The sequence below is a fragment of the Macaca fascicularis genome, chromosome 4, assembly GCF_037993035.2.
Source record: "Macaca fascicularis isolate 582-1 chromosome 4, T2T-MFA8v1.1".
Taxonomy (NCBI): Eukaryota; Metazoa; Chordata; class Mammalia; order Primates; family Cercopithecidae; genus Macaca; species Macaca fascicularis.
In genome coordinates, this window is record NC_088378.1 from 163,624,149 (window position 1) to 163,639,157 (window position 15,009).

The window sequence follows — 15,009 nt, forward strand, 5'->3', positions numbered from 1 at the left end:
GATTGTTTTCCTTCAGTAACTATCTTCTTGGATGGGATTAAGTTTTGCTAATCTTGTAGAGCAGTAGCTCTCAATCTGTTAGGACTTATGGCTTACTTTCAAATTCAGAATTTTAGCATACTTGAAGTGATGTAAAGCCTCAGAACAACATGTAATAAACAAAAGCTAGAGCACAATTGTACTCTGGTATAACTGTTCCAGAAGGATCTATAGTCATTCAATTATTCTCTATTTTAGAGCCATGTTGGTTATGCATAGAGTAATTTCTGCCTTGACTTGTTTTGTTATACTCACAAGGAACATTCCAACAACTTTTTGGTAAACATCAGAATCTTTCTTTGCTACTAGCTTTCCTTTAGACTGAAACTAAGCCTCTTACCGCTTGCTTACAAAAAAACAACAGTTAAATTCTGCTGTTCTTTTCTTTGCAGAAATCAGTCCATTAGGTTATCTATCTCACAAACAGTATCCTAACAAAATAAATACTTAAGTTTAAGTATTTCCCCCAAAACGTTTCCTATTACTGGCCCATTTGTCAAGGGCTCAGCACACATGTATGAATCATAATAGGTTGGTTGAGAATAAATGTTGCAGGGAAATTAGAACAGGTAATTCAAACTTCATAAAATGAGAGTGTAAATGAGTTTGTTTAGTGGTGATTCCACAGGATCCAACTCAAGATGTTCAGAAGGCAAATTCATAATAATATTTACAGGCATCAAAGAGAAGGAAATTTTGGAGCATGGAGAAAATCAAGTTAAATATAAGATTCGATTTACTGCTAACACTAAAACATAATTTGTTTTAACAACAACAACAACAAAAAGATAAGGTGAAATTCAAGACACTGTTAGGGATCAGGAGTCCATAAGATAAAGTTTCCTTCAGTGATGAGATTGTGAAGAGCATTTCAACGTTCACTAGTGTCAACAAGATTAAAAAGGAAAAAGAATAGAATGGGATGCAGAGCGCATTTAAGAGGAGTGCTGTTTATCTGGCAGAGTAGAGTCATGAAATGTTAAAAAGCCATGTTTCTCTCCTTTCTAAAATGCGAGAAATCCTCAAGACAGAAATAATGATCATCTCAGAAGCCCACACAAAAGGAAGACTGTAGCATTAATTTACCAATCAATGAGCCATTTTGGTTGATCCTCCAAGCAATTGAGAAGAACTAGACATCATTATTAAACAAAAAGCACCATTTTAAACAGCAAGCATACATCATAATTTTAAATAATAATACCTTACATTTGTGTAGCACTTCAGAGTTTACGAAGCACTTTTATGTACATTATCTCATTTATCAACCTCTAAAAGAGGAAGAAAAATTTAAGGCAAGGAAAGGGATTAATATCAGTGTTGCACTGAATAAATGAGGGTGAAGTTCTGGAATAATAGAAGTCCTCAACAAATCTTCATCAGGAGCTGATGAATTGCCCATCTCAACTTCATTATCCTTATCATGAGCACTTATGAGAGAAATGAAAAATTGATGAGCACCGTCATAATCAAAGAGAATAAATGTTTCTCTGTTAAAGTGAATGCGTAATCTTTCCAGGAATAAAATAACAATATTCATTAATTATTAAATTCCGATAATGCTGACACCAAATCTCATTTGAACCAGTGAAGAAAATTAGCAATATAGAAGAAAACTGTTGGACTTGGTGTTTTTAATCTATGTATACATACATAAAGTCCCTGAAAAGACTGCCGAAAATGTAGTCTTTTGTCTCTCCCAGTTGGGTGAATATTTTCCGAATCCATTTATATCAGAATATTCTGTTACCTTCCAAAAACAGATTGTGCAAATGTCAAAGGCTCTTCATGCATAACTTATAGCAGAAGTTAAGGACATCTTATGACAAAATTTTTCTTGAGTCACCAGGTTCTATTAGAGAATTGCCATGTTTTCTTTAGTATCCCCTATACCCTCTCAACCCAGCCCTACACAAATATGGTGTAAGAAGTACAATATACTCCATTAAGGAATTGCCTATTTTCTTTATCTGATCCCATCAGTTATTTCCATTCCACTGATGAAAATTACAATAGAGAATAGTGATAATTTGCCATTAGATACTTTAAAATGTGCATTAGTGATGTCTTTAAGATATAATGCTTTTTAATCACACACCAAAATTAAACTTCCAAATAAATACCAAATGTAACTAAGTAAAACAGAAGAAAGGAACAAATAAAAAAGCTTCAATGCTTCCCCAAAGAGAAAACCACTGCAAAATTATTAGTTTAGTTTTTTCTAGTCCTGTTTTCTATGATTGTGTGTGTATCTCTGTGTGTGTCTATGCGTGTATCTCTGTGAATCTATGTGTGTATGTGTGTATCGGTGTGTGTGCATTTTTGTGTGTGTGTATGTTTGGTCTGTAGCTGGGCACTTCTATAAGTCAGCTAAAACTTGTAGGTTTCTGTTACAAGTTTTAAGGGACAGTTAGCAATTTCTGCAACACTAAGGCTAGATTAAAGCATATTCCTTCAAGAATCTATGATCTAGCCATTACAAATATTTATATTATTAAGTAATTATTGAAAGACAAAAATGCCCATGATATCATAAATGAAAATATATTTTTAAAAATAATCATAATACACAGTTTTGCAACCTTCTGAGAGATCGAGATGCAGATGCATCAAGGCGTAACAGATTGTGATCATCGTTTAAAGATATGCATTTAAAAGTGTTCATACCCAAATGATAACAAGTGTGATAAGTTTTGAACACATATCCTGCGCCTAGAAATCTATTAAGCTTTTAAACCATATTAAGTGTGTTCCTAATTCCAACTTTACTACACACAGATTGTATTATGCAAAAGTAGAAATGTCTCCTTTATTTACTTGACCCTCGAATGTCATCTTAGGAAGGAGGAGATGACCATTTGAGAGGGAGGACACTTACTCTTGCCATTTCCTCTTATGTGGTCTCTGGCTTTAACGAGTCTTTTATATTAAGGTAATATTAAGGTAAATTAAATTTCAAATTCTTCATTAGTCCCACTTCCCTCCAGACCTTCATGGTTGTTGTTCTTCTTAGATGATCACATTTTGGGCTAAAAGCAAGTTTCTGGAGACTCAGGGTGGTGGTGGAAGGAGTCCCTGATTCTGTCATCAGGTTGATGTCCGCTTGCTTGGGGCACTGTGCTAGGAATCACTGTCCAATGTCTTGGGCCATCATCTCTCCCCTTCACTGAATTAATAACATTTATTGTTTCAGTGGGAGGCACCTTCAGTGCACCACCTAAAACAAGACATTACTACTCAGCTTTGAGCTCAGAACTAAAGATATAAAATCATTAATAGAATTTTAGTTTTTTTTTAAAAATTTTTTATATATTTATTTATTTATTTATTATTATTATACTTTAAGTTGTAGGGTACATGTGCATAACGTGCAGGTTTGTTACATATATATACTTGTGCCATGTTGGTGTGCTGCACCCATCAACTCGTCATTTACATCAGGTATAAGTCCCAATGCAATCCCTCCCCCCTCCCCCCTCCCCATGATAGGCCCCGGTGTGTGATGTTCCCCTTCCTGAGTCCAAATGATCTCATTGTTCAGTTCCCACCTAGGAGTGAGAACATGCGGTGTTTGGTTTTCTGTTCTTGTGATAGTTTGCTAAGAATGATGGTTTCCAGCTGCATCCATGTCCCTACAAAGGACACAAACTCATCCTTTTTGATGGCTGCATAGTATTCCATGGTGTATATGTGCCACATTTTCTTAATCCAATCTGTCACTGATGGACATTTGGGTTGATTCCAAGTCTTTGCTATTGTGAATAGTGCCGCAATAAACATACGTGTGCATGTGTCTTTATAGCAGCATAATTTATAATCCTTTGGGTATATGCCCAGTAATGGGATGGCTGGGTCATATGGTACGTCTAGTTCTAGATCCTTGAGGAATCGCCATACTGTTTTCCATAATGGTTGAACTAGTTTACAATCCCACCAACAGTGTAAAAGTGTTCCTATTTCTCCACCTCCTCTCCAGCACCTGTTGTTTCCTGACATTTTAATGATCGCCATTCTAACTGGTGTGACATGGTATCTCATTATGGCTTTGATTTCCATTTCTCTGATGGCCAGTGATGATGAGCATTTTTTCATGTGTCTGTTGGCTGTATGAATGTCTTCTTTTGAGAAATGTCTGTTCATATCCTTTGCCCACTTTTTGATGGGGTTGTTTGTTTTTTTCTTGTAAATTTGTTTGAGTTCTTTGTAGGTTCTGGATATTAGCCCTTTGTCAGATGAGTAGATTGCAAAAATTTTCTCCCATTCTGTAGGTTGCCTGTTCACTCTGATGGTAGTTTCTTTTGCTGTGCAGAAGCTCTTTAGTTTAATGAGATCCCATTTGTCAATTTTGGCTTTTGCTGCCGTTACTTTTGGTGTTTTAGACATGAAGTCTTTGCCCATGCCTATGTCCTGAATGGTACTACCTAGGTTTTCCTCTAGGATTTTTATGGTATTAGGTCTAACATTTAAGTCTCTAATCCATCTTGAATTAATTTTCGTATAAGGAGTAAGGAAAGGATCCAGTTTCAGCTTTCTACTTATGGCTAGCCAATTTTCCCAGCACCATTTATTAAATAGGGAATCCTTTCCCCATTTCTTGTTTCTCTCAGGTTTGTCAAAGATCAGATGGCTGTAGATGTGTGGTATTATTTCTGAGGACTCTGTTCTGTTCCATTGGTCTATATCTCTGTTTTGGTACCAGTACCATGCTGTTTTGGTTACTGTAGCCTTGTAGTACAGTTTGAAGTCAGGTAGCGTGATGCCTCCAGCTTTGTTCTTTTGGCTTAGGATTGTCTTGGAGATGCGGGCTCTTTTTTGGTTCCATATGAACTTTAAAGCAGTTTTTTCCAATTCTGTGAAGAAACTCATTGGTAGCTTGATGGGGATGGCATTGAATCTATAAATTACCTTGGGCAGTATGGCCATTTTCACGATATTGATTCTTCCTATCCATGAGCATGGTATGTTCTTCCATTTGTTTGTGTCCTCTTTTATTTCACTGAGCAGTGGTTTGTAGTTCTCCTTGAAGAGGTCCTTTACATCCCTTGTAAGTTGGATTCCTAGGTATTTTATTCTCTTTGAAGCAATTGTGAATGGAAGTTCATTCCTGATTTGGCTCTCTGTTTGTCTGTTACTGGTGTATAAGAATGCTTGTGATTTTTGCACATTAATTTTGTATCCTGAGACTTTGCTGAAGTTGCTTATCAGCTTAAGGAGATTTTGGGCTGAGACAATGGGGTTTTCTAAATATACAATCATGTCATCTGCAAAGAGGGACAATTTGACTTCTTCTTTTCCTAACTGAATACCCTTGATTTCTTTCTCTTGCCTGATTGCCCTAGCCAGAACTTCCAACACTATGTTGAATAGGAGTGGTGAGAGAGGGCATCCCTGTCTTGTGCCAGTTTTCAAAGGGAATTTTTCCAGTTTTTGCCCATTCAGTATGATATTGGCTGTGGGTTTGTCATAAATAGCTCTTATTATTTTGAGGTATGTTCCATCAATACCAAATTTATTGAGCGTTTTTAGCATGAAGGGCTGTTGAATTTTGTCAAAAGCCTTTTCTGCATCTATTGAGATAATCATGTGGTTCTTGTCTTTGGTTCTGTTTATATGCTGGATTATGTTTATTGATTTGCGAATGTTGAACCAGCCTTGCATCCCAGGGATGAAGCCCACTTGATCATGGTGGATAAGCTTTTTGATGTGTTGCTGAATCCGGTTTGCCAGTATTTTATTGAGGATTTTTGCATCGATGTTCATCAGGGATATTGGTCTAAAATTCTCTTTTTTTGTTGTGTCTCTACCAGGCTTTGGTATCAGGATGATGTTGGCCTCATAAAATGAGTTAGGGAGGATTCCCTCTTTTTCTATTGATTGGAATAGTTTCAGAAGGAATGGTACCAACTCCTCCTTTTACCTCTGGTAGAATTCAGCTGTGAATCCATCTGGTCCTGGACTTTTTTTGGTTGGTAGGCTATTAATTATTGCCTCAATTTCAGAGCCTGCTATTGGTCTATTCAGGGATTCAACTTTCCTGGTTTAGTCTTGGAAGAGTGTAAGTGTCCAGGAAATTATCCATTTCTTCTAGATTTTCCAGTGTATTTGCATAGAGGTGTTTATAGTATTCTCTGATGGTAGTTTGTATTTCTGTGGGGTCAGTGGTGATATCCCCTTTATCATTTTTAATTGTGTCGATTTGATTCTTCTCTCTTTTCTTCTTTATTAGTCTTGCTAGTGGTCTGTCAATTTTGTTGATCTTTTCAAAAAACCAACTCCTGGATTCATTGATTTTTTGGAGAGTTTTTTGTGTCTCTATCTCCTTCAGTTCTGCTCTGATCTTAGTTATTTCTTGCCTTCTGCTAGCTTTCGAATGTGTTTGCTCTTGCTTCTCTAGTTCTTTTAATTGCGATGTTAGAGTGTCAATTTTAGATCTTTCCTGCTTTCTCTTGTGGGCATTTAGTGCTGTAAATTTCCCTCTACACACTGCTTTAAATGTGTCCCAGAGATTCTGGTATGTTGTATCTTTGTTCTCATTGGTTTCAAAGAACATCTTTATTTCTGCCTTCATTTCGTTATGTACCCAGTAGTCATTCAGGAGCAGGTTGTTCAGTTTCCATGTAGTTGAGCGGTTTTGATTGAGTTTATTAGTCCTGAGTTCTAGTTTGATTGCACTGTGGTCTGAGAGACAGTTTGTTATAATTTCTGTTCTTGTACATTTGCTGAGGAGTGCTTTACTTTCAATTACGTGGTCAATTTTGGAGTAAGTACGATGTGGTGCTGAGAAGAATGTATATTCTGTTGATTTGGGGTGGAGAGTTCTATAGATGTCTATTAGGTCTGCTTGCTGCAGAGATGAGTTCAATTCCTGGATATCCTTGTTAACTTTCTGTCTCGTTGATCTGTCTAATGTTGACAGTGGAGTGTTGAAGTCTCCCATTATTATTGTATGGGAGTCTAAGTCTCTTTGTAAGTCTCTAAGGACTTGCTTTATGAATCTGGGTGCTCCTGTATTGGGTTCATATATATTTAGGATAGCTAGCTCTTCCTGTTGAATTGATCCCTTTACCATTATGTAATGGCCTTCTTTGTCTCTTTTGATCTTTGATGGTTTAAAGTCTGTTTTATCAGAGACTAGTATTGCAACCCCCGCTTTTTTTTGTTCTCCATTTGCTTGGTAAATCTTCCTCCATCCCTTTATTTTGAGCCTATGTATGTCTCTGCGTGTGAGATGGGTCTCCTGAATACAGCAGACTGATGGGTCTTGACTCTTTATCCAGTTTGCCAGTCTGTGTCTTTTAATTGGAGCATTTAGTCCATTTACATTTAAGGTTAAGATTGTTATGTGTGAACTTGATCCTGCCATTATGATATTAACTGGTTATTTTGCTCGTTAGTTGATGCAGTTTCTTCCTAGCCTCGATGGTCTTTACATTTTGGCATGTTTTTGCAATGGCTGGTACCGGTTGTTCCTTTCCATGTTTAGTGCTTCCTTCAGGGTCTCTTGTAAGGCAGGCCTAGGGGTGACAAAATCTCTAAGCATTTGCTTATCTGTAAAGGATTTTATTTCTCCTTCACTTATGAAACTTAGTTTGGCTGGATATGAAATTCTGGGTTTAAAATTCTTTTCTTTAAGAATGTTGAATATTGGCCCCCAGTCTCTTCTGGCTTGGAGAGTTTCTGCCGAGAGATCTGCTGTTAGTCTGATGGGCTTCCCTTTGTGGGTAACCCGACCTTTCTCTCTGGCTGCCCTTAAGATTTTTTCCTTCATTTCAACTTTGGTGAATCTGGCAATTATGTGTCTTGGAGTTGCTCTTCTCGAGGAGTATCTTTGTGGCGTTCTCTGTATTTCCTGGATTTGAATGTTGGCCTGCCCTACTAGGTTGGGGAAGTTCTCCTGGATGATATCCTGAAGAGTGTTTTCCAACTTGGTTCCATTTTCCCCCTCACTTTCAGGCACCCCAATCAGACGTAGATTTGGTCTTTTTACATAATCCCATACTTCTTGCAGGCTTTGTTCATTTCTTTTTCTTCTTTTTTCTTTTGGTTTCTCTTCTCGCTTCATTTCATTCATTTGATCCTCAATCGCAGATACTCTTTCTTCCAGTTGATCGAGCCGGTTACTGAAGCTTGTGCATTTGTCACGTATTTCTCGTGTCATGGTTTTCATCTCTTTCATTTCGTTTATGACCTTCTCTGCATTAATTACTCTAGCCATCAATTCTTCCACTTTTTTTTCAAGATTTTTAGTTTCTTTGCGCTGGGTACGTAATTCCTCCTTTAGCTCTGAGAAATTTGATGGACTGAAGCCTTCTTCTCTCATCTCGTTAAAGTCATTCTCCGTCCAGCTTTGATCCGTTGCTGGCGATGAGCTGCGCTCCTTTGCCGTGGGAGATGCGCTCTTATTTTTTGAATTTCCAGCTTTTCTGCCCTGCTTTTCCCCCATCTTTGTGGTTTTATCTGCCTCTGGTCTTTGATGATGGTGACGTACTGATGGGGTTTTGGTGTAGGTGTCCTTCCTGTTTGATAGTTTTCCTTCTAACAGTCAGGACCCTCAGCTGTAGGTCTGTTGGAGATTGCTTGAGGTCCACTCCAGACCCTGTTTGCCTGGGTATCAGCAGCAGAGGCTGCAGAAGATAGAATATTTCTGAACAGCGAGTGTACCTGTCTGATTCTTGCTTTGGAAGCTTCCTCTCAGGGGTGTACTCCACCCTGTGAGGTGTGGGGTGTCAGACTGCCCCTAGTGGGGGATGTCTCCCAGTTAGGCTACTCAGGGGTCAGGGACCCACTTGAGCAGGGAGACTGTCCCTTCTCAGATCTCAACCTCCATGTTGGGAGATCCACTGCTCCCTTCAAAGCTGTCAGACAGAGTCGTTTGCGTCTGCAGAGGTTTCGGCTGCGTTTGTTATTGCCCTGTCCCCAGAGGTGGAGTCTACAGAGACAGGCAGGTTTCCTTGAGCTGCTGTGAGCTCCACCCAGTTCGAGCTTCCCAGCAGCTTTGTTTACCTACTTAAGCCTCAGCAATGGCGGGCGCCCCTCCCCCAGCATCGCTGCTGCCTTGCTGGTAGATCACAGACTGCTGTGCTAGCAATGAGGGAGGCTCTGTGGGTGTGGGAGCCTCCCGGCCAGGTGTGGGATATGATCTCCTGGTGTGCCTGTTTGCTTAAAGCGCAGTATTGGGGTGGGAGTTACCTGATTTTCCAGGTGTTGTGTGTCTCAGTTCCTTTTGCTAGGAAAAGGGATTCCCTTCCCCCTTGCGCTTCCCAGGTGAGGCAATGCCTCGCCTTGCTTCAGCTCTCACTGGTCGGGCTGCAGCAGCTGACCAGCACCGATTGTCCGGCACTCCCCAGTGAGATGAACCCAGTACCTCAGTTGAAAATGCAGAAATCACCGGTCTTCTGTGTGGCTCGCGCTGGGAGTTGGAGACTGGAGCTGTTCCTATTCGGCCATCTTGCTCCGCCCACCCGAATTTTAGTTTTTAAAACCTGGAATTCTTGAAAGAAAAAAGGCTGTTTTCTCAGGTCTGCTTCCTTTCTATGTAAAAAGAAAATCTTGATAATCTGAACATAGGGCTTTCCTCCAAGTCATGGTATTGAGGAAGAAGAGCACAAAATACAGGAAGTCCCTTCTAAATACAAAAGGGAAAGTAACTCCTGGTACTAGGAGAATCTTGGAGAGAGGTTTGGCGGGGAAAAGTGTAGGGGCAGAGCTCTAATCTAATCATATTCTGATCTCAAATGGAGCCACAACCTTCCCCTGAGACGTGGAGAGGCAAGATGACGGATATGGAGAAACACAAGCACACAAGTTCTAGTTACCCATTTCTGAAGTGTATCTGGGCTATCTCCAGGCCTCAGAGAAATCCTACACTCAGCATCAAATGGAAGCTGTAGAGCATCAGAGAGAAGAGAGTCCTCTGACATCTGGACCCCAAATGACCATTTAGACACATGAAGGGAAATCTAGGAATTCCATGTGATTTGGTCATTGGACATGGAGTGGCTGAGAGACAGAGAAGATGCCTGAAATCGAGCAGAGAAGATTCCTTGAATAAAACATCATGGAAGGAATCATGATTGGCATCATGAGGTGCCAGTATAAGACCAAAGAATTCCAAGTGGGCCAGCCACGCCTTATTAAACATAGAATGGGGTGACCATGACCTAGTGCAATAAGGGCATCATTACCCAGAGGACAGACCAGGGAGCAGGGCTCCTTGGTGGAAGCTATGAATATGCCTGAATTTCAAGAAGACCCAGGGAGGGACCCAGGGGAAGAGACTGCCTGTAGAGTTGGGCCCTGAAATCAACTGAATATTTACTCCAAACTGAAAGAAATGGAGTTTCATTTATTTGACAATTTTAAGTCACTTAGATAGAGGTTGGTAAGATGTGAGCTTTAAAAGTCCCAGAAATCAATTACTTGAAGGGCGCCTGTGGCCTTTCAAGAAATTTTGGACTAAAAAATTTCTGTAGTTTCTGAAATTGTCTAGTTGTCTTTTAAAACAAATATTTTGCATCATTTAAAAATTTATATTTTAATTTGCAAAAGCTAACACGGCTAGAAAATAAGATTTTGCTGTAACAGAAAACAAAATTTGCAACCAGTCCCGTAGCCTCCAGTGGGGGATCTTCTATCATGTTGATTCAGAAAATATCTGAGGTCATTTTGCTATTGGAAGTAGACATTTATTTTAGTTTAGAGTGTTTTCCCTTTCTTAATCTCATTAATATCAAATTTCAAAGAAATTTTTACATCTTTGACCTAAAAGTGATGTATAAAAAAATAAAACACTCAATTAAATATAAAGTTTAGAAAGTAAACAACCAAGCAAAAGATTATTTAATCATCACTATCATGTCAATTTATTTTTTTTCAGTTCTTTTAAACCAAAGCATAAAAATAACTTATTTTGTCCTGGAGGAAAGTACACAGAAAACAGTGTTCAGAATATTATGGAACAGTCATCTATAAAACGAAATATTATTGACCATTAAAATATTTATGTTATTGCTAATAAAAATGTAGTTTTGATATAATATGTACCTATGTTCTTGTTTTGGAAATGTATTTGTGTCTTTCTGAAAAAAAAAAAAGACTGTAAAACTGTATTTTAGAATATCAAAATGTGTCTTTTATTGGCTTATCTTAATTTTTTAACAATTTCTTTAAGGAAACTATGTGCTATAAAGAAGGAGAAAGTTTTGACTTAAATAGAAAAAAGACAATTGTTGTGTTGTTAAAAATAGTTAACGTTTTCCTGTGGAAAAAAGAAAAGTAAAGGGCAACCTATCACATAGAAGTAAACATATATTTGATATTATAGCAAATGAGAAACTGGAAGTTGGGAATTCTCTGCCTGAAATGGTTCTTAAATTTTTCTTTTAGCTCAAGCAAGTCCACCTATCTTTCCATTTCTCTAGTTACCCCTTCTCAAACCTTGCAGTCACAAATTAGCAACAGATACTGGATTGCATGCCACCCGTTTTGCTCAGGAAAGACTTGGGCAGCTGCTCAACTGGCTGAAATGTTGTTTGAGAGATTAACTCAAAAAGATGATGAAACCAACAGGAACACAGCAGTTGGAACTTGCCCCAAGTCATCAAAAGAAATGAAGTTCAATATAAAAACCTAAAATAAATAAGGGACTATAAATGAGGGAACATCCTTAAAATTTAGGAGAAAGTTTCCTGGTGAGGAAAGCCGCACCTTTAATTTCCCTTTTCCAATAACTCCCCTTGGAAGAAGGGCAAGAGTCACCCAGTGGTCCGCAATCCTGCAAATGCAGGGGATAGGATATTTTCAGAAGGAAAAATTCAACAGCTTCAATGGCTTATGATTTTTTTTTTCTCAAAATTTTCCCCTAAGAATTAGGAGTGTGAGACATTGACATAAGTCTCAGAGAACTGACCCATAAAATAATTAGAGGAGGAATTCCCCCAGGCCCCACCCTCTTGTCTTAGAGCTGGGCCAGATGAAAGACACCTCTGTTTACCTCCTGATCCATCTAATTTCTGTAACAAGGACCATCCCAAACACATCTCCCAGCAGCTGCTAGAGCTGAAACTCAAGAGGTTGCCCCAGGCACCATGGCACCTTCTTAGAGCTGTTGGACCCTAATGGATTAGCTTTCCTCAGCACAGGTGGCAATTTAACAGCAGACCAAACTTTTACACTAGTAAGAGACCATTGGAAGTAACTTCAAAGCCCATAGGCCTAAAGCAGAGCTAGGAAAACACAAGGTTTTCTAAAATGCAAATCAGCTGCCCCTCCTCCCACCCACAGTTTTCAAAGGATGATAATTATGGGAGTAGTGGGAATGACAGAAATCAAAGAATAATGCAATTTCAAAAATACAGAAAAGTCAGCATATTTCCATTAGAAATTCTAAAACTGCCATTTTTAATTGTGAAACAAAACCGAAGGGCCGAATTTTGCATAAGACTTGGTCATATTTCAAACAAAATATTACCACACTTTTGCCCGAGAAACTTTTTACAAAGTTCCAAAAGCAGTATCAAGGACTAATTGATTTACTTTTATTATACAATATTTTCCATGTATTTTTAAATACAGAAAGCCAAAACAACAACAACAAAAACAAAAAAATGACATGATCATCCTTTTCACAATAGCCCAGAATTTTAATTAAGCTGCTTACATAAAAATGTTGGTAAACAGGGCATAACATATATACCATAACATTTCCTAATATATGATGAGAGCACATGAAAAATTTTAGGAAGTAGATGAGTCACAGAAAGAGCAGATTAGTTAAAAGAGATTAGAGGCTGAAAAAAATATCTCTGAAAAGCTGACAGACTCCAAATTATAGGATAATGCACATAAAAGCACTTTGACACATGTAAAAACAAAACGTAACTATTGTTGGAAGGTTAATAATTCAAAGGGAAACAATACTCATATGTTGGTATTTGCTTATACATGAATTCTTATATACGTATATACATGATGAACTAGCAGAATATTTCTTCTTTACTTTTTCCAACATCATATTTTGTATATTTAACTATAGATAATAAAGTGGTTTAGAGATTGAGTTCTTTTTTGCATTCTTAACATGACACCCTGTTTATTGAAATCAAGGGAAAGGAAGAAAAAACATATACTATTCCTAACTGGAAGGTTGGAGAAATGTTGTATTTGTCTTACATTTTTAGATTTTAATGTCATACTAGCTTATCAGTACCTAACTATATGAAACTACCAGAAAGAATTCTTTTAAAAAGTGGAATAGAGGTGGAAAACAACAATGGAGATGAAGACTTGTTGCATAAGTAAAGTCTCAAGATGCCTCATAGCTCATATTCACTCGGGTTTTATCTTTTATTGCATAGAGTAGAAAATTGACATGAAAATATATGGTGTTCATGAAGACATTTGATGTCATAATTACACTTTTTGTAGAAACAGAATTTCTGCTTTAATCAAATAGAACTGTGCATTCTTGATACTTGGATGAGACTTTCTCTAATGTATTTACTAATTTTTTACATGAATTAAGCTTGTGACTGCCATGTGCAGGCAGAAGAATCCTAAGGGGTTTGATAATGATCTGAGTAGGAGTTTAGGACCCCAAATGTGATCTTCTGGACAGACTCCCTTTCATGTTTTGCACCTTACTTGTTTTTCGGGAAATAGTTCATTTTTCTAGGCATGATCCCAGTGTGGATCCTAGAATCCTGCCTATTTTGAAAATCTCCCAGTGCTCATTTTATGAGGTTCCATGGGGTTGATTATGAATCTAGCAGGAGAGAAATAAGCTGGCAAAAAAAAAAATGCTGACTTGAGCCTCAGCAAGTCCAGTTTTTGTGACATTGACTAGCTTTGTGAGCCTGGGCTGGTCACTTCATTTCTGTGGACCTGATTTCTCATTCTTCAAATAAAGGGATAGGAGTCACTGGAAGTCATGCACCAGATTAGTGATAGATTAGAGAAAAGAAACTAAGACCCCTTTCTTTCTAATCAGTCAGTGTTCTGAAGTAGGTATGTTTTTGTTTAAGAGAAGTTATTTGTCAAGAAGCACTAAGAATAGGATTTGACCCTTGCAACCATAATCTGTGAAGAATCATTAGTAACACCTTCATTCTCTCATTTCATTCTTACACCGTTATTTTAAATTATTTGTTATAGAGGCTATATCAAACACCGCACAGAGTTTTCATAGAAAGTGTGCTCAATAAATATGTACACAGATTTGCCTAGAACATAGACGTTAACTTGCAGTTTCTCTACTAAGAAATATAACCTGTTATTTAAATACTCACTTTGACACTTGGCCTTGTGATCTCCAGCAGATTACTCAAATTCCCTGAGCCTGATTTCACCATTCCTACCTCATAGGGTTATCACAAAGATTAAAGGAGATAATGCACGTACTAGCCTGTTTGTTCTTCTTCCTTTTGTTAATTTTATTACTATTTTTATCTTTATTTATGTCCCTCTGTTTTTTCTTCCTTTCTCCCCAAAGACAGAGGAATGTCTTAGTCACCTTTATCTGCCAACCTAGAAGAACTTGAATTAGTATTGCATTCATTAATACACATTCTCTGCCTATCCTAATAATTTTGTTAGATGCTTTCCTTGTCAGTGGCAACTCTTTCTCATGTATCCCCGTTGAATGTGAGTCCCACATATGGCCCAGTTGGGCAAATTCCAGGGAAATAAGTGAAGCTGCAGAGGAGAGGGCTAGAAAGGAGCTGGTACATTTTAGAAGTAAGCAAAGGAAGAGAGGAGCCCCAAGAAAGGCCAATTTTTTAAAATTGAGTCACTAGAAAGGTAAGAAGGTTGTTATCAGAATTAAAAAATCACAGAAGCAGGACTAGGTGGGATAAAGAAAGAGTTCATGTGGGAAATGCTACCCATGAAAGACCTTCACATGCTGAGATTTGCACACACAGGGGAAAGGGTAGGATTGGTACCCGGGAAGTGGTGAGCCTGGAGTTGTCATCT